This window comes from Poecilia reticulata, linkage group LG3 (assembly GCF_000633615.1).
Source record: "Poecilia reticulata strain Guanapo linkage group LG3, Guppy_female_1.0+MT, whole genome shotgun sequence".
Classification (NCBI taxonomy): domain Eukaryota; kingdom Metazoa; phylum Chordata; class Actinopteri; order Cyprinodontiformes; family Poeciliidae; genus Poecilia; species Poecilia reticulata.
This window is the reverse complement of record NC_024333.1, coordinates 29,335,425-29,358,367: the sequence shown is the minus strand read 5'-3', so window position 1 is coordinate 29,358,367 and position 22,943 is coordinate 29,335,425. Positions and strand designations below refer to the sequence as shown.

Genomic DNA, 22,943 nt, shown 5'->3' with positions numbered 1-22,943 from the left:
TATATATATAAACTATATTTTGTCCTTCAAAAACGTCCTTAGCTGCCAACAATGCGTCACTTGAAATCCCTGATACTCATCTTGAAGGACATTTGTGACCTTACTCCTATTTTAATTTTGTTTTGTTTTGCACTTGCTCTTTATTATTACCCTTAGTGTTTTTGCAAAGCAGATATCTATGATTATTATGTTTAATTTTTTTTTTTGTATTTACAGATGTCTCTCACAGATCCAAATCCAAACGTCCCAGATCCTGTTCAGAGACTATCTAGTCAAACAGTGACAAAAAGGTCCTGTCATCTGTGCTTTAACATGCAATAAAATTTACTGGCCTTAGCGTTTTATGGCTTTCGCAAATCTCTATTGCATTTTAACTGGTTAAGTGTACTATAATCATGCATGTAACCTTACATATATGTGAAAGCGTGCAATTTACCCAGGCTCCTCCTTTTTCATGTCAGATATTTAGGTGCAAAACTCTCGTGCATGCGGACTGACACTCCGTAACTGTACACAAACAAGCCTAAAACATAATTTGTACACAACACATAATAAAATCTGCTTCATCTCCTGCTGCTCTTTAACCGGTGTGGTCGGTTGTGGGATTCGGTGGAGTCCTTGATCTGTGCAGAAGAGTGATGATGAGCTTAATGCACTCTGTCTCTGTCCTGGACGTGACCACCACATTAATATAGTACTAATGCAGCACACTGTCTGCCGCATGCTAATTGCTTACTCTCATTCTCATGCAGTCTCTCTCTTGTTCTCATATTGCCCATTGTTGTACAAAGAAAAGGAAAGATGGACCTCTAACAGTGTTGCTAAATCTATGCTATCTGTCAAATTCAGTGGTTTTCCATCTCTCATTACTATGACTCTATGATCTCCTGTGAAAAGTCCTTCAGGGGTGAAACACACCTTGACCTACAAGTCAATAGTTTAATGTTAACACTTGTAAGGCTTTTGGTTTTCTTACACTTTGTTCCAAGAAAGACCCCGCTGACCTTTCGTGGCACCACACACACGCAGGCACTTCTCAGACTGGATGGACTCGGGGAGCCACTTCAAAGCAGCTCAGTTCTCATGCCAGATGGCCTGAGAACGAGAGAAGAAAAGAGAAACTGTGATTCTGGAATGAATAAGGACGTAGGGGACGTGTAAGCATGACCACTATTAATGGCCTAATAATGCATTTGTCTGTTTTGGCAGTTGTGAGAAGGGTGAAGAGGAGCAGGGTGTTGAGGGAAAAGGGGCTGACAGCTTGTCACAGCTGGTTAAAAGCAAACTGGGAGAGGAGGAAGGGGGTGGGGGGTGTTTGCAGGACTAAACGCTGTAAATAACATCAGAGAGTGCAGCTAAATGGAAATCAATGCAATTACCCTATTAGCATGGGCTTGAACTCACCCTGGCTCCTGCTACATTCATCTCTTCCTCCCTTTCTTCATTTCCTATGCATTTACCACTCTGTGCTTTGTGCATAATAATAGACAGAGATTGTGAATATATCTGCTGCTAAATGATGAAAAACACCGCTTCCTATGCTCAGCCGTACGATGTGTAAAAGGTAACGTAAGGTGACTTATTTACTTTGACCGATATCTATTTAGATGTGTAAGTAAAATAATCACATACATAAAATACCACAGAAGTGTAGCTAAAATACTAAACTACTCATAGAGGCTGGACATTGATTTTCAAAAAGAAAAGAAAAAAAAAAATCCAATAAATAAAAAAGCTTATAGTTGGAAAACATTTGAGCGGAGTAACTTTGCCTAAGCTCCAGTTATCTGCCCAACATGAATACCCAACCTAGACAGTACAGCGGATTATGCTGCTAAGTGATAAGTCATAATTAGATAAATAATTGGTCTGGTTTCCATCATCCCTGTGCCATCTGTCTCTGGGTAAGTGGGCTTGTGGGAGTGGGTGAGAGAAATGGGGAGTTTATGTGAGAAGGTGGAGATAATTGAAAAGATCTGCAGGTTTTATGGATTACATATTCATTTAAACAAAAAATGACAAAGGTTATCCTTTGGGGAGTTTACATAACATTCCTGTCTCATCCGTTAGGGTAATTAATTTAGTCTTTCTTGAAATCTATCGGAGTAAAAGACAAGAACATACTTTATAAGTTATTCTTTACAATAAATGTTTCACCACCTACAGCTCATTCATCTTTGTCTTTTTCTCTCTTTTTTTGCTGAATTGTAAGCATTTTGTGCTGCATCCATAAAACAAAAAACAAAAAAAACGTCTGACACACACATTTCTTTTCTGGGCATCTCCTCTGTCTTCTGAGTTTATTTTGGTCCTTTTTTTCTGAAACCAGGGCACATCCATTAACATTGAAAGTTGGAGCCTTCCAGGTTGCTGCCAACCTTGTGGTATTTAAATCAAAAAGTAACTTAAATAAAGCACCATCAACAATTATTATATATAAATTTTGTAGTAATGAAAACAACATATTAATTTGTTTGTAGATCCATCATAGATGAGGACAGAAATAAATAATCATGAAGAAGAAAGCAGAAAAAGTTGTTAGTATCTTTTTTGATTGATTTTTTGCCTTTGAAATCTGTTTATTCCAATAATTTAACAGTGATCAAGTATAACATGATAATCATTGACAGGTGAAGTGGGGGAAAAAAAAGATTTTTATTTCATCATCGCACCTGTTAATGGGTAGAATGTAATGGGTAGAACATGAACATTTGATCCTCAAAACTGATGCGCTAGAGGCAGGAACAATGAACAAGCATAAGGATTTGAACGTTTCTGACAAGGGCCTTGTTGTGACGGCTAAATAAATAGGTCAGAACATCTCCTCCTTTGTGGTGTACTACAGACGAGCTGCTGTAGTCTAAATTGGTGAACAAGTTATGTAAAAAGGCATATGAGTGTGCAGTGCAATGCAGCTTGATGCTTATAGCCACACACCTGTCAGGATGCCCAGGCTGAATCTGGGCATGTGAGATTTGGACCACAGAGCAACAGAGGCAGGTGGCCTGGTCTGATGAATCACATTTTCTTTTATGTCATGTAGATGGCTGGATACATCCCATACCTGGGGAACGCATGGCACCAGGATGCACAACGAGAACAAGGCAGGCCAACAGAAGGGGCTCTGGCACTTTGGGTCATGTTTTGATAGTTAGCCTCTTGTTCTGCTGTCTGTGTGGCTCGACGTTGCACTGCCAGCTCCTGCCTAAACATTTCTGAAGACCGTGTATATAGCCGTTCATATAAACTGTATCGGGCTGCACAGTGGCACAGTTGGTAGAGCTGTTGCCTTGCAGCAAGAAGGTTCTGGGTTCGATTCCTGGCTTTCTGCATGGAGTTTGCATGTTCTCCCTGTGCATGCGTGGGTTTTCTCCAGGTACTCCGGTTTCCTCTCACAGTCCAAAAACATGACTGTCAGGTTAATTGGCCTCTCTCCAGATTGCCCCTAGGTGTGAGTGTGTGTGTGCACGGTTGTGTGTCTCTGTGTTGCCCTGCGACCAACTGGTGACCTGTCCAGGGTGTACCCCGCCTCTCGCCCGGAACGTTAGCTGGAGATAGACAGCAACCCTCCCGACCCCACTAAGGGACAAGGGTGTAAAGAAAATGGATGGATGGATGGATAAACTGTATCTACTGAATCCTGCAGGTTCTTTCAGCTGGACGATGTGATGTACCAGAAAACAAGAAATGTTCAGGAATGGTTTTGGTATCATCAAAGTTTAAGTCTAAGGTATTGACTTAGCCCATCCAGGTTCATTCCCCAGATCTTAATTCAATCAAGCAACTGTGGAACGTGCTGGACAGCTTCAATCCACTTTGCAGCCTCCGGGATTTAAAGGACCTGCTGCCAACATCTTGGCACCAGACACCACAGCACACCTTCAGGGGTCCCATGGAGTCCATGCCTTGATGGGTCAGGGCTGTTTTGGCAGCAAAAGGAGGGCCTACACATTTAGGCACGTAGGGGTTGCTGGTCAGTATGGAGGACATGGCTGTTGAAATGTAAAACACGAGGTCATTATAACCTTACTCCCAACCATTAAGACATTTGCTTAAAGTAAGAAAATTGAGTTTATTTGCATAAACATAACTCAGCATTTGCATGAAGTCCTCCTCTCCCTCCTCTATAAATCGTCCTCTGCTGGTGCCTGGCAGGTGTGTTCCTGTTGTTACCACCTTTTTTTATGGCGTGGCTCTGCTTCTATCCTTCCTTCCCTCACAGCTTTTACTTTGTTAAATTTTTTACAGCATAAAATCTGGTGCCTCGCTTGCTTTACTGAAAGGAGCAGCAAGTGATGCTTTACTTATACCATGGTGGTAAAAAAGCAATTTGATCTAATTAGCAGCTCATAAAGACTCATTTCTTAACTATCGGCTATGATAATTAGAGCACAACCTGCATCCAGGTAAAGGTGAACAAGACAAGAAAGAGCAGGAAGTGTGTTAACACAACATACTGTAAACCTCTTCTGGCTTGTGCTGTATGTGTGGACAATGTGCGTAGAGAAGGGTTATGGGTGTCTGTGTGCTCTGAACATTCACAGTGACAGCTAACAATTAGCTTATGCCAGCGTGGCTAATAGACGAGTGTACATTGTTAATTACATCACGGCAGACTGGTGGAAAGGTGGAATAAATTTGAATAATAGGACGAATGACACAACAGGCGTTGCGATTCCTAGTAACGGATATTGGTGTGTCCACTCAGACCCAGGGGTCTGTTGATGAACATTCAGGAAAATTAAAGACACAAAGCCAACCTGTCTTCCTTCTGACGCACACACAGCAACACCGATCTGTGTGTGCCTGAGTAGTGTGCTCCTGCCTGGTTTTCCAGATCAATGATGTGTGGTTGGGTGATCGATGTGAGGGCTTAGCGGACTGGAGAGAGCTAATGGGCAGGTCAGTGGCTCAGACACATCCTGGCTCCCCATGCCTATTATCGCTACGTCTGTTAATAGGCCTCACCACACTCCCCTGTTGCTCCCACACACATATATACACACTCACACACACAAGCAGAGACGCCCAGATCGTTGGACACCGATGGGAGGGAGCGAACATTTTCACTCCATACAACCTCATTCTCGTCTCCCTTGTTAAACACATCTTTGTTGCACTTCTCCATGTATCTATCAGGTTTGCTTCCTCATTGTCCTTGCTGTGCTATATTTGCCCCGGTTTAACAGTAAGCCTTAGCCTGCAGAAACACAGCATGTGTTTGCAAGTAAATAAGGCGAGGGGCAGATAAGCAGCATTTTTACAGCCATGTAAAATAAACACGAGAGAGATTACGCTGCAACACTCATCTAATCTCCTCAAAGACGTCTCGAGCACACACAAACTTGGAGACGACCAATCCTCTGCTATTCTGATGAGCTGAAGCAAACAGAGGTGACTTCTGATTGGCCATGTGTACTTGTCAGTTAGAATAAACCTGGGGGGTGTTTGGTTTAGAGGGGAAAAGGTCTCGGTTAAATCGTTACAAAGAAATGTGTATTGAAAATGTTTAAATGTCAAAAAACTGATTGTCTCTGTCATTAAAGGCACATGTGAAGTCTAAAAAAGGCATTATATGTTCAGTTTTGTACTGTGCTCCCACACACACATACATATTTATCTGCACAGAGTTCTTCCTAATGTTCATTGTGATAAAATTTAATTTTCCTTTTCCCTGCATGGAATTGATTGAAATTGTGCTATTGATAATTTCATTAATTAGAAAGTAACTTAAAGGTTTTTGCAAAAGCAATAAACATAATGTTCTATTTTTTGACTTGGTAAAGAAAAACAAATATAAACAAGCCATAAACAAAGTAATAACATTGTACAAACCATTTTAATTCCTCGTGCATCTGTGTAGGACTGCTCTGCTAAGATGGGTGACATCAGAAGAGTGAGTTGAGCAACAGTGCAGGTCGTTCTTCTCACTGTGCTGCCTCTGCTTTCCAGTTAACCTGTCTCTTGTTCAGACCCTCTTCTGTCTTCTGTGCAGCAGCCGATCTGCATGTTAATTACCTCTCTCCTCTCTCCTTAATTTAATATCAGGCTGCATGAAAAGAATCTAGAACGCGTTCCTCATAGGTATCGCTTCTGCCTTCCAGCCCTCGCTCACACAATCTCTTATGCACACAGCTGCTGGTCTTTGCTTGCAAAACCCAGCATATCTTCCATCGTAAGCGATCTGTGAAGGAGGTGGATGAAGTCCTTTCTGGCCTGTCCACCATGTGGCAAAGGCTACGTAAGCTGCCACTTGCCGACAGCATAATGGAGGCAAGCATAGAAGTAAGGGGCAGTTGTTCTGCTATTTTTTTTTTAAAGGACTCAGAAACATTTTTTGACAGAGTGCTTACTTCTTCAAACACATATTGCTTTCTAGGACCATAATCTTTGATACATGTACAAATTGCCCATGTTGACAAAAACATATGTATTCTGTGACAAGCTGTACAGTGACCTTTGCAAAACATGAGGTTTTACCCGCCAGAGCACGAGGGAATAGAGCAAAGAGCATGATTCTGCTGTGGCTTCAATAATTAAAAGCAATATTAGTATAACTTCCCCTTTCACACAGACACACGACAAGTACACACACGCACACACACACTTGCTCCCCTTCTCAGCCATGCAACAAGGCTGTGTCTCTGGTGGCTGATAGATTGTAATGAATGTAACAGCAGTCAGATCCTTGAAAAGCCTCTCAAAAGCTTAAGCCCCTTTATTAAATTAAGCTAACGATGCCTAAGGCCAGGTCCGCTGCTGAGAGAGAGGGAGTGAGCTGGGGAGTGGAGAATAAGGGAGGTGGTGCAAGAGGAAGCAAGGGCTGCAGAGGAAGAGGAAGAGGAGGGAGCAGTGTTGAGATTACGTGAAAATGGTGAGTATAGTTAAATAAATGAGGGATAGGATGGTAGGAGTGGGTTGGAGGGTGGAGATCAGTGTCAGGTGGAGAAGGTGAAGAAGGAAGGCTTGTACAGGAGAACGGGAGGAGGAGAAGAGGAGGAACACCCTGCAGATTCCTGTAGTTAGACAGTCGTACACCTGCAGCTGAGTAATTAAGCTGTGAAAGATCCACAGTTTAAATGTGTGTTTTTGAAAGTACGCCAGAAACTGTCGGCAAAAAGGCAAATGTTTAACCACTCCGTATCTAAATGGGCCAGGCATTTCAAAGCTGTTTTCACACTCCTTTAGTCAAATGTTAATTACGCTTCGTGCTAAATGCTGACTCCTTGCAGTTATATGCAGCGAGAAGGAAAAACGGCACAATAAAATCGGAATGGGGACAATTACAGATGCAAAATCACACTTTGGATCAAATAAACCTGCACTGTACGTCTTAATGAAACTTTTTGTCTCTGTTTGGTTTGCTCCTGGATTGGCAGCTAAGCTTAGTGCCACTGTGTCTTCAAAAAATGCATCAGTAAATATAATCGAAAATATAATTATTTCAGATTATTAGCACATTTAGGCATGGTGATTTGACACTCCTCATTCAGCAAAATGGGGTAATGAATTGCATTGTGATGCAAGAGATGATAATTTTGCATGTATTCCTGACAGAAAGATCTAATTAAATAACTGAAGGCTGATACAACGCAAGCAATTTGTGATATGAAAGAAGAAACATATTTACATAATTGGACAAGATTATAAAAAGTATGTAATATTTTGTTTATATGTTTACCACATGTTGGTATCTTTGAGTGCATAAGCTGAAGAGGGAATATTATTTGTGCCTATACTAAAGGTTCATCAGAGCTCCATTTTTTTTAGCATGTCTTGTTGCAGCTCTTTCCGTCACTCAGTTTGAAGCGGAGGTAAAGGATATTGTACAAAAGCTGGGAGAAACCAGAAGGTTCAAAACGGATGTGTGCTGCGTTAAGAGGATTGCTGTCTTAGTTTAATGATGTTTGCCTATCTCCTGCTGTGCTCGCTGTAAATTCATAAAATTCTAATAGGCCAGGGGACACAAACAAAATGCAATTAAGCTCACATTTGATCCAATGCATCATGCATTTAGCAAATTTGCCAAACAAAGTACAAAGGGCTTCATCCCACCTCCTTACTAGTCATTACCTGCTTAATCCCTATATTTTCATCCTTGGCATTTGGACAAAACCCTGCATTTAGTGCTTACAAGTGTGGCTTTGATTTTACAGCCTGTGCAGTCTCTGCTATCTAATCCACAGGAAAACAATTGATAAGCCACACAGAGGTTCAGACTCAGTTGAAAAGTCTGTGCTTTTTATAGCAGACTGTCCCCTTGTGGACACTTACCAGAACTACGCTTTTCTTTTAACTACTCTATGATGGCTGTTGGTCCTTATCTGTTACAAACCAGGATGCAACTTCAGATCAACCCAAAAGTGATGTAATTTCCTGTCATCCTCACATCATTGTTGTAGATGTCAACTCTGTGGTATCCCATAGTATTGATCACAGTTGATAGCTGGATTGTTGGTTTGAAATTCAATTAAGTGTAGCAAGATAAGGATAAACTATAGACTGGACGTTGGACATCTCTCAAAAAAGGGACACTCTTGTTTACAGACAGAACACAGCTGTAAGTCTTTGATTGGAGGGAGCATAACTCCTCCACGCCCCCTTAATTACAACTGTATTACAATATAATAAATTGTGTCCAAGTGGACTTTAAGATCACTGCTGTAATTTCTGCTGGTATGCTTTAGGTTGGCACTGCCTGTGTGTTGAAAAAGCATAAAATAAGCAAAGCATAAAATATGAGGACATAAACACAAATAATTAATGTTGCCTGTAAAAACATCAGTAGAACACACATGCACTTTTGAATTATTCACCACGCTTGATGAATGTGAAAAATTAATTTCTTATGTTTCCTGTCATTTGTCATTAGTAGATGAAGGAAGGCCTAGACTTAGATTTCTTGATTTAAATGTCCAGGAAGTGTCTGTTTTCTTTCTGGCTTGACATGGGTGAGGCATTTTGTGAATAAAATGATGCGGGGAGAGCCCTGTGGTCTGGGGAGGGGCAGCAGGTGCTTCAACCCTACCCCCCCTACAGCCCGCTCCGGCCACCGACTCGTCTTGTCTCCCATGAGTGTCCGGCCCCCGCCGGAGCGGAAGCTCCACCTCCCGGCTCCCAGCAGCCGGCCGCCTCTCTTCTCCTTTCCTCGGCGGTCTGCTGCGCTCTACTCAGTCCCTGTGGCCTCGCTGGGCGTTGGAGCTTCTTGCGTGACAACAATAAGTGCCGAGTGGTTGTTCTCGACGCGGGGCAGATGGATCCGAGCTTTGGCTATTAACCGGAGAATTTTTGTTATGATTATTATTATTTTTGACTAATTTATGAACACCGGCGGAATAACCCCATATCTATTTGCGGTGAGTGATTCTGTGTAAATCTTGTTACTTGGGTTGTGTTTTCTAACCTGGAGGTTGTTCGTGTGAACGAGCGAGCATACGGCGGAGGTTTTGTTGAGGAAGTCATTACTATATCGAGGAAACGGGTGTGTGTGTTTCCGAAGGTCGGTGCATGAGCCCTTGTCGCGCGCGCGCGCGCGCGATCTGACGTGTGAAAGAAAGAAGCGATAAAAAAGAAAGAAAGAGCCACTCCGGTGCCTTCAGGTGACCATTTACCCGTTTTTATTTCACGTTTGTCTGTCTTAGCGCCGAGGGTTTTCATGTGGTCGTGTTTGAAAGCGCACAACATCTAAAAGGGGTTAGAAAGAATAGCGGGCGACCCCCACCCTTCAAATTAACTTGTAACAATGTTACCGGTGAACTGTGCCGATTTATATGTCAAGCACCAGCCCAAAGGAGTGATTTTCCGCATTTAACTGTCTGCGCTTGTTCGTGTAAAAACTGTATTGTTTGCCTTCTTGGTAGCGCGGAGACTCCAGTCAGACTGGCTCCATTAAAATTGTCTGCTCTGAGGTGCTCCCACAGAGGAGACGGACAGGGGCATTTCCTCAGCGTAATTGTGACTGACTGTTACAGTGACACGTTTTGACCATTTGGTGCTCCCAGGATGCGGGATTTGACCCTGGGGGTAGAAGCTGTGTGTGTGTATGTGTATGTGTTTTGTGAGTGTGTGTCAGGCGCGTGCGCGTGGCAGGTGGACCGTGTTGAATCACTTCCCACGCGCTCCTTCACTTCTTTAGAGCCGCAGGCGCGTTCAACAGCTGCTTCTGTAGTGAACACACACCGAGAGTGAGAGACCCACCACTCATCAGACTCGTCACACACTCCAGGTTTAAAACACGGTCTACAAACAGCAGCGAAGCAACAGGCGTTACTGAGCACAATGAGTTTTCCTGCAGCCAGGAGGAACCTTACGTTTTAGCTCCTTCTGATGAGGAAATTGGAGCCTTTTTCTGTAGGATTTCACTAGGTGTATTAACAATATTATTAAAACGGTCTTACCTTTATTATTTTTCACTTTAAAGATAATTAAAATAGCTTTCAAATGTTGCCAAGCTTTCAAATGCGTGGGCTACAAAATATGTCAGGTTGAATTCTTGGATAATTTATTTTAATCATTTTATATTTAAACCTGTAAGAAGTTGCAACCAAAAGCCCCCCAAAAAGCTGCTTTCCAAATGAGGTGGTTTATATATTTTTAGATGTTTGATTGATAAGTTATGTAGTTTAGTCACTGGAATAAATGCTAGTTAATTCAATGGTTCCCAAAGTAGGAGTTTGGGTTGCAAATCAGTATATGTATTGGATCTAAAAGTTCTGTGAAGAAATCAAATTACGCAACAAAAAATAAAAAGTATATTCATGCTAAGTATCGTACAAGTTATATTTAAAAGTAAGACTAATGAAAACACTGATGCAGTTTGTGCTGCCAAAATACCTCTGTTAAATTGACTTATTAGTATTACTTGTATGCTCTTCAAAAAGTAAACTCACAAGTCTTGGATTTTGGTGGCTAGAAACTGAAAGGTGTGGCAACCACTGTGACTGACTTGTAAAAGCCATTTTGCTTAGTGAAAAGTCACTTTCATTACTGTAGAATATCATAATTTCACCCATGAAAACAGCAGCTGAGAATATTCTTTGACAATAAAACCTGGCTATGTTGCTAACAGGAATGAAACAAAAATAATAAAGAAAGATATTTTGAATTTTTGAGGGCATAATGCAACCAGTAGTATAATCCTCCGAAAAGTATTTGGAACATAAACAAAATACCTATACATCTTTGATACTGACAGTACACAGTGAAGGACGATAACAGATTTTATGTTTAATTTGTTCTAAGTATAAGAGTTCAACATTAGAATATTTTAGTTTATGCTTTAAATATACACATATATAACATACATGCATTATTTTTATCAAATGAGCCTTCTGTCGTTTAGCAGTTTGGTGTTTCAGTGTGAATTTCAATTTTTCCTAATGTATGTCGGGCAGTTATTGACACGTGTGTGGTATGAAGAACTTTATGAAGCCATGTCATGATTTATTTGCAGCTGAGGTCAAAATTAGACATTAGTTCTCCCCTTTGCTACAGAAGGCATCCGGTGGCACTTCTAGATTATTTTGTTTTCTTTCACACAGGAAGTTCCACATGTGTTAAAAAACACTAAACCTGGCACCTTACACTACACCAACAGAGTGATTTCTTGATCAACATCGTTCTGGAAACTAACAGCGTCTTAAACAGTCTTTAGAAAAGTAAGTGGAAGCCATTTAGTCAGTTTGAGGAAACAAACTAGTTTTCTACCGGCTTTATTTATGTGTTCATGATATTTTGTTGGCAATGTTTGTGGTATGCTTGAAATGGAAGTCTCAAGTTGTGATTTCGTGGATTCATGTAGTTGGGGTTCAGTTTCCAGCTTTATTTATATACACAAACACTGCAATTTAAATCCAAATTTTTCATATGCTTGGACAAATATCACTGTTTAATGACATTCCATTAAGTTCCTGAATTATTAAATGTGTCAAAGCTGCTATGATACATGAAAGGTGTAAGTAAACCTACAAACGTCTCTTGTTTTAGTCAGTTTGCTACTGCTGATGACATGGTGTTACAGTTTGTGCAGTTTCATAAATTGGTTTGTTGATCATTTTGATGCCACTTGAATTACCAGTACCTTTGCCACATCTTTACAGTTGTGGTAACTTTGTAACCTTTTGTGATTCCCTAGGCAATGTGGACCAACTTTAGATTAGCATGTTCGAAACGCTACAGGCTGGTTTGTCTGTTTTATTCTGCATATTTTATCACTAGTTTTTACTTCATGCTATTTGCAGCATATCTTAAAGGCCAGCAGTCCTAAATTGCATGTTAATCAAGAGTAATAATATAACTTCTCTAAGTGGCAAAGTTACGACCCTCTTCAGACATTTATGAAGCTTGACCTAATTTTAGAACATGATCACTTGATCACAGAAATTGCATCTGCAAATCTTTGAAACATACAATGTAGGCAGAAGTTACAGTATAACTGGCTGATTTCTTGGATATCATCTCATGTCAAACTCTTTTGTCCTGTCCTTCTGTCACTTATATGGAAAACATCTATGTGCTCTTTTTAAGGTTGGGGATTTTTGTTGGAAGATCATGAGTCGGTCTGTTGGATTCGTCATGGTCCAAGGCCTGAGTCACAGTCTTCCTCACAGATGTAGCTGAACTATGTCTATTTGTCACTTTAACTTAAGATTCAGGGGCTCACTAACAATATTTAGCATGTTTGTTTTTAAACTGAATCTTCAGGTCAGCTGTGGGGGGTTCACGTCGCCTAGATATGCACCAATCTGTGCAAAGAAATTGAGATTTGCCTGTTATCTTTTGATGAGCTCTGACAAGTTACTGAAAGTTTAGATATTTTTCTACTACCTGTTTGAGTTAATAAACACGTCAACCAACAAATTTTACTATATGTAAATGGAGATATTCTTGTATGTTCTTATTTCTTAGTTTTAAACCTACTCATCTAGGAACCTGCAGCACATTTGTCCTCATGCGTTTATATACCTCTGGGTTTAAAAAAATAAAACTGAACCGCCACGTTAGACTTTAAAGAAGACAGGAAATCAGTGTTAGTTTGGAAAAGCCTGATTTGTGCATCTCTAATATCACTGCTACCTTCAAGCTCCGTATGTTTGTCTGCTGTGGCTCGTTATTTTGTAGAGCGATAAAGCTTCAGGGAAAGTCAAGGCCCGGGAGTTAGGAGCCCTCTTTCATTTATGTAATTTTGGACTTTGTCAAAATGTCAGATCAAGATAAGTGTCTGCTGCATATCTGCAAAACGGATAATTATTAGGTCAAATGATTTTAGTTGAATTTTTCATCTTTATCGTCAGACTTTCATGCATTTGCTGGATCTGCATGTGAGGAGAGTTTAAGTAAGATGAATTAAGCAGATTTTGCTCAGAGGCGCAGAGTTTCTTACTAGTAATCTGCCGTTTGAAGGTTTTTTTAACCTTTAGCACCGCAATGCTGCTTTTTACAAAGCTGGCATGTTTTCAGGTGTCGTCGTGCTGTGGTAGCCTGTGGTGCTGTGATGTCTGGGGGCTAGACGGCAGCTGTGCCGAGCAGAGTGTTGGTGACAGTTTGTCTGTGGCAGCAGCACCTGGCTCTGTTTAGAGAGTGATTAGGAGAGTCCCAAGCAGCTCCCTGTTCTGTTTACACAAGGAGCCTGGAGTTAAAGGTGACCCACTTTGCATTTTCTTATCAACAGCCCACATTGATAGCTTTGAATAGCACAGACTGGAGAGGGACTTTTGCATGGGTTTACATAGCTCTCAATTTGAAAGAATGGGATGTGTTTGACTGGGCGAGGCTTGGCTTTGACTACTATTATAACAATGTCCTTAGGTGGTATGAAAATGTGGGAGCGTACACTGCTCTGTGTGTGTCAGTTCAGGGTTTCTGTGTGGTCTGGTTGTGTGTTGGAAGAGAAACCACTGTAGGATGTTTATAAAATGAGGGTTTTTCTTGGTCAGCGTGTCTCCCTCCACCTCTGCCATTTTTTTCTCTCCCTCTGTTGCTGTGCTTCGCCAGCCAAACCTTTGTGCTTTGTGCTGCTAAATTCTGGTTGAAGGCATGATATGGTGCATTTGATTGGATTTGTGTGTCAGAAGAATCCTTGCACTGGGTGTTTAAAAAGAATAACAAAAGTAAATGTAAGCTGTAAGTGTGATGACCAATGAGGACAGCTGAACAAATAGATCATAAAATATTTAACTGAGGGGAAGGCAAACAGACAGTTCAACAAATGGAGGGAAAATAGCTGTAATAGCTTAGAATTATTTTGTTTGTTTTCACACCTTCCATGTTCTGCTTCTTATGTCACTGATAAGGCCAGTTAACATTTTTCATATCTTGGCTGGATGTCAATATATGACATCCAGCCAAGATGTCATATCTTGTTGTGATGACTACTATTATAACAATGTCCTTAGGTGGTATGAAAATGTGGGAGCGTACACTGCTCTGTGTGTGTCAGTTCAAGATGTCATATCTTGGCTGGATGTAAATGCACTAAATAAAACTGATGGCCAATACGCCTTTTTGGAAATGCAAAGAAGGTCTGGTCTTTCATGAAAGTGCATTTACAATTGGCTTATACTCCTGCTATTGTTGTCTGTGTCTGCTCAGATTTAGTTTAAATCAAAACCCTGGCACCAAAGAATATTGACTATTCTTTGTGAGGTTGTCATCTGCATGGCTACGTAGTCGTCATATAATTTGAAGAAAAATTATATGATTCACCAATCAGGCTTATTGTGGTCGCCCTGTTTATGGTTTCCTTTTAAGTCTGACCTGTCAATTGTGATTTTGACTAATTCAGATTTTTTTTCTCCAGGAACTGTCATAATGTAATTTTTTATGTGGTCCTGTTTTGACTAGTGCCTAGTAGATTGAGTTCAAGGACTTGGGATTCATAGTGTTCTGCTGTGTCAGGACCAGGTACATTTCCTGTGTCATTACATTGCTGTTTTGTTCATTTGTAATATGTGCTTTCCATAATAAATAGTTGATTGGCTCTCAAGGATTAGGATACTTGTTGTCTTAAGTCACCATAAAGAAAGCTGTGTTTATTTTCATGTTCAAGCATCCAGCATGTAAAAGTGAGTGAAGTGCCTGGATAGTGTAGCAGCACATTTTGTTAATTTTGGGTCATTAGTTTGATGTTTGACTTGCAGAAATTTGATTGATCTGCTGATTTCTGATTAAAGAAAATCAAGGAAAAAATTTACTGTAATCTCAAGTCAATTGATTCATGCATTTCCTAAAAGGAACTTCGATAGATTATGTAAGCAGGTTCACAACTACTGTTTTTATCACTCTCATTTGTTGAAATGGCCGAGTGTTGTGAGCTGATGTTCAAATGTATACAAGATACCGAAGCAGAACATAACATCCTATACATTGACTTTGCTTGATTGTGTCTCTTCCTTTGTAGGGTCCATTTTTTGTCCTTTGCAGCACATCCAAACCTAGATCTTTTGAACTACATCAGAGGCATGCAGCTTTTTTCTCCAGTGAGTTTTCTTTTATAAAACAAGGCATAGTTTTCAGCAGTGGGCCCGAAACTGTTTTCCGCAATGTTAGCTCGGCTATAAATTTCCTAAGAGAAGCTGAAAAAGTAAAATGCCTCTTTTCACACCACTCAGTCTTGCTACAACCATGCCAAAGAACCCCTCTTTGGATAACTTTAGATTGTCTGTGTGTTTGTGTGGCTCATGTTTGCTGTTGTCGTTGTCATACCCCAGAACCTGATAAGCGCTTGCCAAACAAACACAACACGGGCAACATGAGAGCAGCAGATAAGCGGATCATGCACATGGTCAATACTGACCATACTTGACTATTGCCCTAACAGAGTGTGTCTTCTTTCATTACCAATTGTTTTATGTGTGTGTGTGTATGTATGTCAGCATAACTCGTATACTTTGTGTTTATCAGTATTGTCTCTGTACGCCCTGCAGTCTCACACTCTGTTATAACCCAGCATTGTGCCAGGGGGCTACTTTTCAACAATCGCCTTTTCTTTTGCTATCACATCATCATCTCTCTTTTGGCCTCTATCTGTCTCTGCTTCCATGTCTCCTCAGTGTGTCTCTCCTGTTTCCCCGGCTGCTCTCTCGCTCTGGTATCTGCTACATCAGCTGACTGTCATATTGTATGTGTCGGTTTGTTAGCTTGCCTCCTTGTGTATGAGAGCAAGGTCAGTCATATGCCTGAAGAAACGAAGCGGGCTTCTGTGGCCAAGTGTTTTAATCAGTTCCTGGACAGAGCTGTATCGATGCTCTGACAGAGGGCCTGCGTTGCCAGCTAAACTTGCTTCATGTGGCTGATATTTGCATAACTAAAGAGCTTCTGTTTTGGGCTCTTTTTGTGTGTCTGTTTATATCTTTGCTTCACATCTCTCATATGCGTCGTCTCTTATCTCAGTTTCACATCAACCATATGGGTTTCCCCTGTGCGTTGCCAATGATTGCCATGATGTGCAGTAACTCAGTAAGCAGAAGAAATGTACAGTAAGGTTGTGTTCTGACAGGAAGATGTTTGGCATCCTTTTATCTTTTTAAAGGACATTTTTATAAACACCTCATGTTTTTCCTAAAGAGTGGGTGTTATTTAGTTATTTTAAAAAGACATGAATATTAATTTAACTAAAAATTTAGAAGAAAAATAAGAAATTTTGTAGGAAAATATATCAACTACGTTTTGAAATAGGCTTAAGTTGACCCTGAAGAAAAGATAAACTACCGTAACTGAGGAGTAATTTGTATCTTGCAGTCACATACTCTCTGTGAACAGTAGATAAATAATTTAAATAAGATAAGTTTTTAAAGACATGGTCATTTCTTTTTTGACTATTCTGTTTAATCAACTTATATTACACCCGGAAAAGAAAATTACAATGCTACTGTGAAAGTAAAGCAGATTTTAGTGTTGTATAATTCTGTTAGAGACTAACCAGTTAATCATCAGGAAGTCGGGATCAGACATTTGCCTCTTGATTGTCTCAGATCGGTGATCACCTGGTCAAATACAAGGGGCAAAAATCACATTCAGTAAAGTAATGGCAATAATTACCACAATTTTCAGTCTATAAACGCATCAATTAGCGTAATTTTGGGTTTTCCACTTTTAGTTTTGTAAAAATCCAGTAAAAGTTAGCAAAACATCCTTGGACATGTTGCATGGAAATTTTACTGTAATTTCCTGTTTTGAATTGGACTCAAAACTCAATGGAAAAAAAAAATCCACAGCACCTTTTTTCCTTACGTCACAGTCTTGAAAAAAGAATCGTTATCTCAATCACCATCTGGTAAAACCTGATTGGTGCATCTCTAAATCAAACTGTTGAAAAAAGGAGCACCTCAGGTCTGAGATGAGAGATTAACAACGTTTGCACTTGCATAGCCACAAACATAGGCAGGTCCGTTTTTAATGTTAGATGAGAGAGCAAACAGGCTTTATGGAGCATTAATCTAATTTACATCTTTAGTTGTAAAGATGCAAATTTTAGAATAAGATAAGATGATCCTTGTAGAAAAGATTTAGAGTGAATCTGTACGACGTATTGAACTGCAATCATTACAGGATTGTCATAGGACTGGTTTGATGCAATATATGGTAAGCTATTATATATTCTCACTGACCACTTTATTCTCTATACCTGTTCGATTACTGACCACAATAGGTGAGTCATCCAAACATATGGCAGAAAATTAGTTCATAAAGGTGTCTAGATGTCGTGAAGTTCAAACTCTGAATCAAAACGGGAGTAAAAGGGATTTAAATGACTTTAAATGTGATGATCTTTGTTTCAGGAACTGCTGAACTGAGACTTCCAGTTTGAAAAAGAGAAAATATGTTGTGAGTGACAGTTGTGTGGATGCCTTGTTGATTTCAGAGGTCAGAGGCAAAGAGGCAGATTGATTTGAAATATTTTGAAAAAAAAAACCGTCGGGTTAAATAACCATGTCTTACACTTGTCCCTGAATGCACAACAACACATCAAACCTTTAATCTGATGGACTACAGCAGCAGCAAACCACACCAGGTGCTTTAGCTTAGAACTGGAAACTCAAGTTCAAACAATTTCATCAAAGGTGGAGAAAAAGACAAATGTGTTTAATCACTGCCCTGTTTCATGGATCTCTTTATTTGCTGTAACATTCAGCTGGTACAGTCAAAATGTGGCATATACAACATGAAAGCATGCTTCCATGCCTTCTTATATCAATTGATTCAGTTGTGGTGGATCCTTAGTACCATTTAAAACACCACAGCGTACCTTAAGATTGTTGCTGACCATTTCTATCCCTTTATGATCACAGCCCCACCCATTGTCTGATGAGCTCGAATTATCTCAGAATAATTTGGGTTTGTGGGATTAATGTAGCAAAGTTCTAAATGCAAAAGATGTCCATCTAATGCGTACCATTGTCTCCAGGGAGAGTTTTTTCAAGAGAGATGCAGTCATGCTTTGCGGGCCAATGATATGAGTTGGGTAGGCTTTGACTACTTTTGATGCCCACACCTGGTACAGATTTCAACTCGGCAGATGCTAAAGCTCAAAGAAGGTGGTGGGAAAATATTAATATAAAAAGAATAAGGGAAACAATGTTTTTTGCACCTCCACTTTAGGTCATGAGAATACCTTTCATACCTGGAGTTACATGAATGTGACAGGTGTGCAATGAGTTTTTTTGTGGCAAATGTAGCCTACATGCTAGCATGTTCTCTTTTGGCTTTAAAAACATGGCATCATACAAAGTTGAACATCTAACGCTTCTGTGCTAAATAAGAATATAAATCCACCCTGTGGCATATGCTTTGGCATCTTTAACAAGATAACAATTATTTTGTGAAGAATTAGGAGATATGTGGTCATTGTACTGTCAAGTGCCCACATGAAACCGATTCACTCATCAGGCATCCGCACTCCTGGACAAGCACATGCATGTATGTGCAGGAACACACTCCGATTATACCAATTACGGGATTATAATAGGGTAACTCTCAACAACTGGACCCAGCAACAGAAAGTCAAGTGAGCGTATGTGTTTGTGTGTGTGTCTGCGTATGAGTGTGTTTGGTGGAGCCACTTGGGAGTCAGGGCCCATGCAGAGCACTCGCAGTGCTAATTAGGCAGCTACAACCTAACCGAGTATATCACAGAGAGGAGGAGAGAACAGAGCAGAGAGATGGGCTGAAGTGAGGAACGTGTGCAGGGGAAGGCAGCAGAAGCACAGCTCATCTCCTGAGGTGGTCTGTGGAGGGAGACAAAGAGAGGAGGAGAGAGAGAGCTGTAAGATGATAACAACCAAAATATGTTACATGCAGTAGGGTCCCCAGGCACTGAGAGATTTGCAGTGCAGACTTGTACAATTCAGCCAGGTCTGTGCGACATGAAAGCTGGCCTGTGTATGTGTGGCTAGGTGTGTGTGTGTTTAACGTTCATGTGGCGTAACGTGTACCAAAGAACACCACAGGTGCAGAAACCACACAAAGATCCTTGGCAGGTCTTTGTAGAGTTCATGATCTGGAACATCTCATTTCTCCCTCTTCTTTTGAAAAAAAAAAAAAAAAACAATCACACAGCCACCTTTCTCTTCTTCTGTAACAGATGAGGTTGATGGAAAAAAAAGAGAGTTTAAACAGGATATGGTGGCGATCGTGGTGATAAGTGAGAGATGAGTCCCTCCTCCAGGGAGTGGTGGCCCTGTTGTCCCCCACCCTCGGAAGGGGACTGTGAAAGGCACAGCCATCCAGGCAGCAGCTTGACTTCAGGGGGAAAGGGACCACAAAGAGCCAGGGACACAGACAGGAGGCTCTTATGTGTGTTTGTGTGGCTGAATGTGTGCCTCTTCATGTGTGGGTTCACACTCTCTAAGCAGCGTTGTGAAGCGTAACCAGACTGTTCTGTCATACGCCCACGCCGGTGTCTCAGAGAACACAACTACACACTCCCCAGATGACATGCACGCACATGCACACAACCACAGTCCCGGCGAGCCGTACCACAGCTGATATGTAATTAACAGACAGAGGAAATGGCCCTGTTGGGGTGGGTTAGGCAGAAGCAGGGTGGGAGGGAGCGAAGAAAGTCACCTCAGCTCGTGCCTGCCCTCAAGACACACCGTTCCTCTGTAGCTTAGCTTCGCTGTTTGTGTTTGTGCTGGAGGATTGAAAGGAAGAAGGTGAGAAGAGGGAGATGGATGGCGACTGGTCTTTTGAATTCTCTGTTTTTGTTGCAAGCTGCTGTCATGCAGGTTGTGGGTGTGGGGTGGGGGGGGTGATGGTGAAGAAAAAAAAGAAGTGGGAGGTGAGGTATGAATAATAAGCTGTGCACACTCGCGCACACACAAAAACTTGTCAGTTGAATTCACACAAGCTAAAAGGAAGGAGGACAGCTCCTTTTGGTTATTGCACAGATATTTTTGGGTCCCTGCATTTAGGACAGCGAGAGGAGGGTCGAGTCGGGAGGTGGTGCACTTTGTTCTCCAGCGGAGTGCCATAATGGAGGCCTGCTGTATAATGACAGTTCAGACAGTGGTTAAACTCTTTTGTCTTCCCGATTGATCTCCTCCAAGCACAGCACCACTTTTCTCTCGCTGTCTTCGTCTGTCTTTTGCTTTTTCCCCTTATTCTCCAGTGGAATTGCTTCCTTTGATGGCGTCGCTTTGCAGCCACGGTGCGTCTGTTTCAGGATGTCTCTGATATTAGGGGTTTTGTCTTTTGTGTGAGGGTAACAGAGATGGCACTCGAAAGGTGTGCGTTCCCATGCAAACACACACACACACGGATACGCGTTCGTTGTATAGCGCCTGAGGGCGGATTGCTTTGACATCTCATCTCAGAAGTCAAACAAAGCTGGAACTACCAGAGCAGGTTTATCCTGCAGTGCCCCAGGATACGTCTGTATTTCTACGTGCGCTTAGGACTGAGATGATCACATACATCAAAAATGTACAGTTGGTATGCAAGATTTGGTATTTTTGGGTCAAATTCATACTCAACATCTTTGTAGACCTGCTAGTGATTGTTATTGTTTGATTGACATTGTTTGAGCTGATCAGTCTTTGTGCACACTTAGCAGTTTTGTTTTATTTATTTACTTTGATAAAACCAGCCGAGCTAAACGCACAAAAATGCCATTTGATTATTTCTTTGTCCTTTGCAGTGAACCTGTTCTACAGCCATGTATGATTCATGGTGGAATATTTGGATAGCTGTACTCTAGTGTAAAATTTTGACATTTAGATGAAGATGCTAATTTAATTTCAGAAATGAATATCTTCAAGAGGAAATTTAATCAATTCAGTTGCTAGAAAATGAAAGCAGCAAATGGTTTATTGTTTAACAATCAGCAAAAAAAAAGTAATAACACCTATATTTGTCCACGCAACTTGAAAACCTTCCTTTTACTCTTGGTTGCAGCTTTGGTACGCAAGTGACAGTTATCAGCAGTTTGACACCCAAGTAGTTGATTTTTGTCAGCCACAAAGTTGTGCTTCCTGTGGTTATTCAGTCAGTTATAGTAGGTGTGACTTTGGCCTGTGTTACATCTCATTCTGCTCAGTTGGTTTCATCCACATCTCTGTTTGGCTGGTTATTTTTAGATGCCCTCATTTAGTTTCATTTCTCTGTGTTAAGCCTGAAGTTTCCTTGATGATCACTGGACTTCTTAAATACCTTTTTCTCAGCCCTTTTAATCACCTGTCAGCACATTCTCAGCCAGCCATCCTAGCTGACATGTTGTCACCAGGCCGACTGTAAAATCCCTCCTGCAGTCAGGGACTGAGTGACTTACTCCTTTCAGCAGAGAGCATGAAGTTGCAGTTCCTGGATGAGGAATGCGTTTCCATTTAGTGACACCTTTTTTTTATGCTAAGAAACTGTGACCTACAACATAATCATAAGAAGTTTGTGTGTTTGCTACGTCACATCATGTTGGATGTTGGTGTGATGTTACCTGAAGCTACTCAAATAATCTGTTTAGTCTGGAAAGTCACAAACAGGCCAAAGATCGGAACTGAACAATTGGTACTCTTAGTCTAATAAAAAATCTAAATATTTTTTTTCCATTCATGTATTTCCTCAAAACATAGATGCTCCCATTGCTTTTTTTTAAAACTACGTCATTTGTTGACCCTCTTTTAGTTTTTTAGTTAACAATCCAATAGAAGCTCGTATAGCTTTAATGCATAGACAGGAATGATCTTGTAATTCCTTCATTTTTAGCTGCTACCTCTATTGAAAAACAGCTTCACATGTTTTCTCTTTGCTATTGTATTGACTACAGGTATTTTTACAGACCTTAAGACAGAAAAGAAATGCTTCAGATAACATTTGAAGCAGCAGTAAGTGTGTGGGTTTTTTTTGTTGTTTTTTTCATTCTGGCAACTGCAGCTCTGACACTACAGGAAGGATGATCAGAAAACAGTGATCAAGTCTCGTGTTTGAGGAAAGTAATTACAGGGACGTAGGTGTGGAACAAGACAACAAAGCTGCAGAAGTATTCAATGCGCGAACTAGTTTATTGCCAAGACATTTTTATTGCTCATTTGAGGGCAGGGCACTCACCGGCTTGGCTCTGTTCCTAAGCAGCGCCTCAGTATTGGAGCTAAAGTGTGCTTTTCTAAGCCTCTATAAAATGGTTTATCTATGTTGTGTGTGTGCAATCAATACACAGTAGCTAGAGGTGGTGCACTTTTGGTCTGTGCAGTGTTAGACTTTGTCAAGCCATCCTAGTGACCTGATCGAGTTGATGGGCCAGCTGCACTGCGCTGCTAGTTTTAACAAGCTGATAGGCAAATCCCTTCCTGGTTAAAGATTAACCACCCGCTTGAGCTGCCATTGCATTATCTCTCTACTGGCCAAGGCACACAGGAGCCAGGGGGATTTACTTTGTGTGTGTGTGTGTGTGTGTGTGTGTGTGTGTGTGTGTGTGTGTGTGTGTGTGTGTGTGTGTGTGTGTGTGTGTGTGT

At 40.9% G+C, this 22,943-nt stretch overlaps 1 protein-coding gene across 5 annotated transcripts in view; it reads left to right on the top strand.

The window, feature by feature from the left end:
• Positions 1-22,943, top strand: part of gse1b (Gse1 coiled-coil protein b) — a 128,823-nt gene that overhangs the window by 74,440 nt on the left and 31,440 nt on the right. The window contains exon 1 of one of the 5 annotated variants that reach the window (XM_008405918.2): positions 9,131-9,356. The exons of 3 other annotated variants lie outside the window; for them this stretch is intronic. The gene's annotated coding sequence lies outside the window, so the exon portion shown is untranslated. Of the gene's footprint in view, positions 1-9,130; positions 9,357-9,575; positions 9,600-22,943 lie in introns of those variants that run through there. One more of the 5 variants, XM_008405920.2, reaches the window with a different exon arrangement.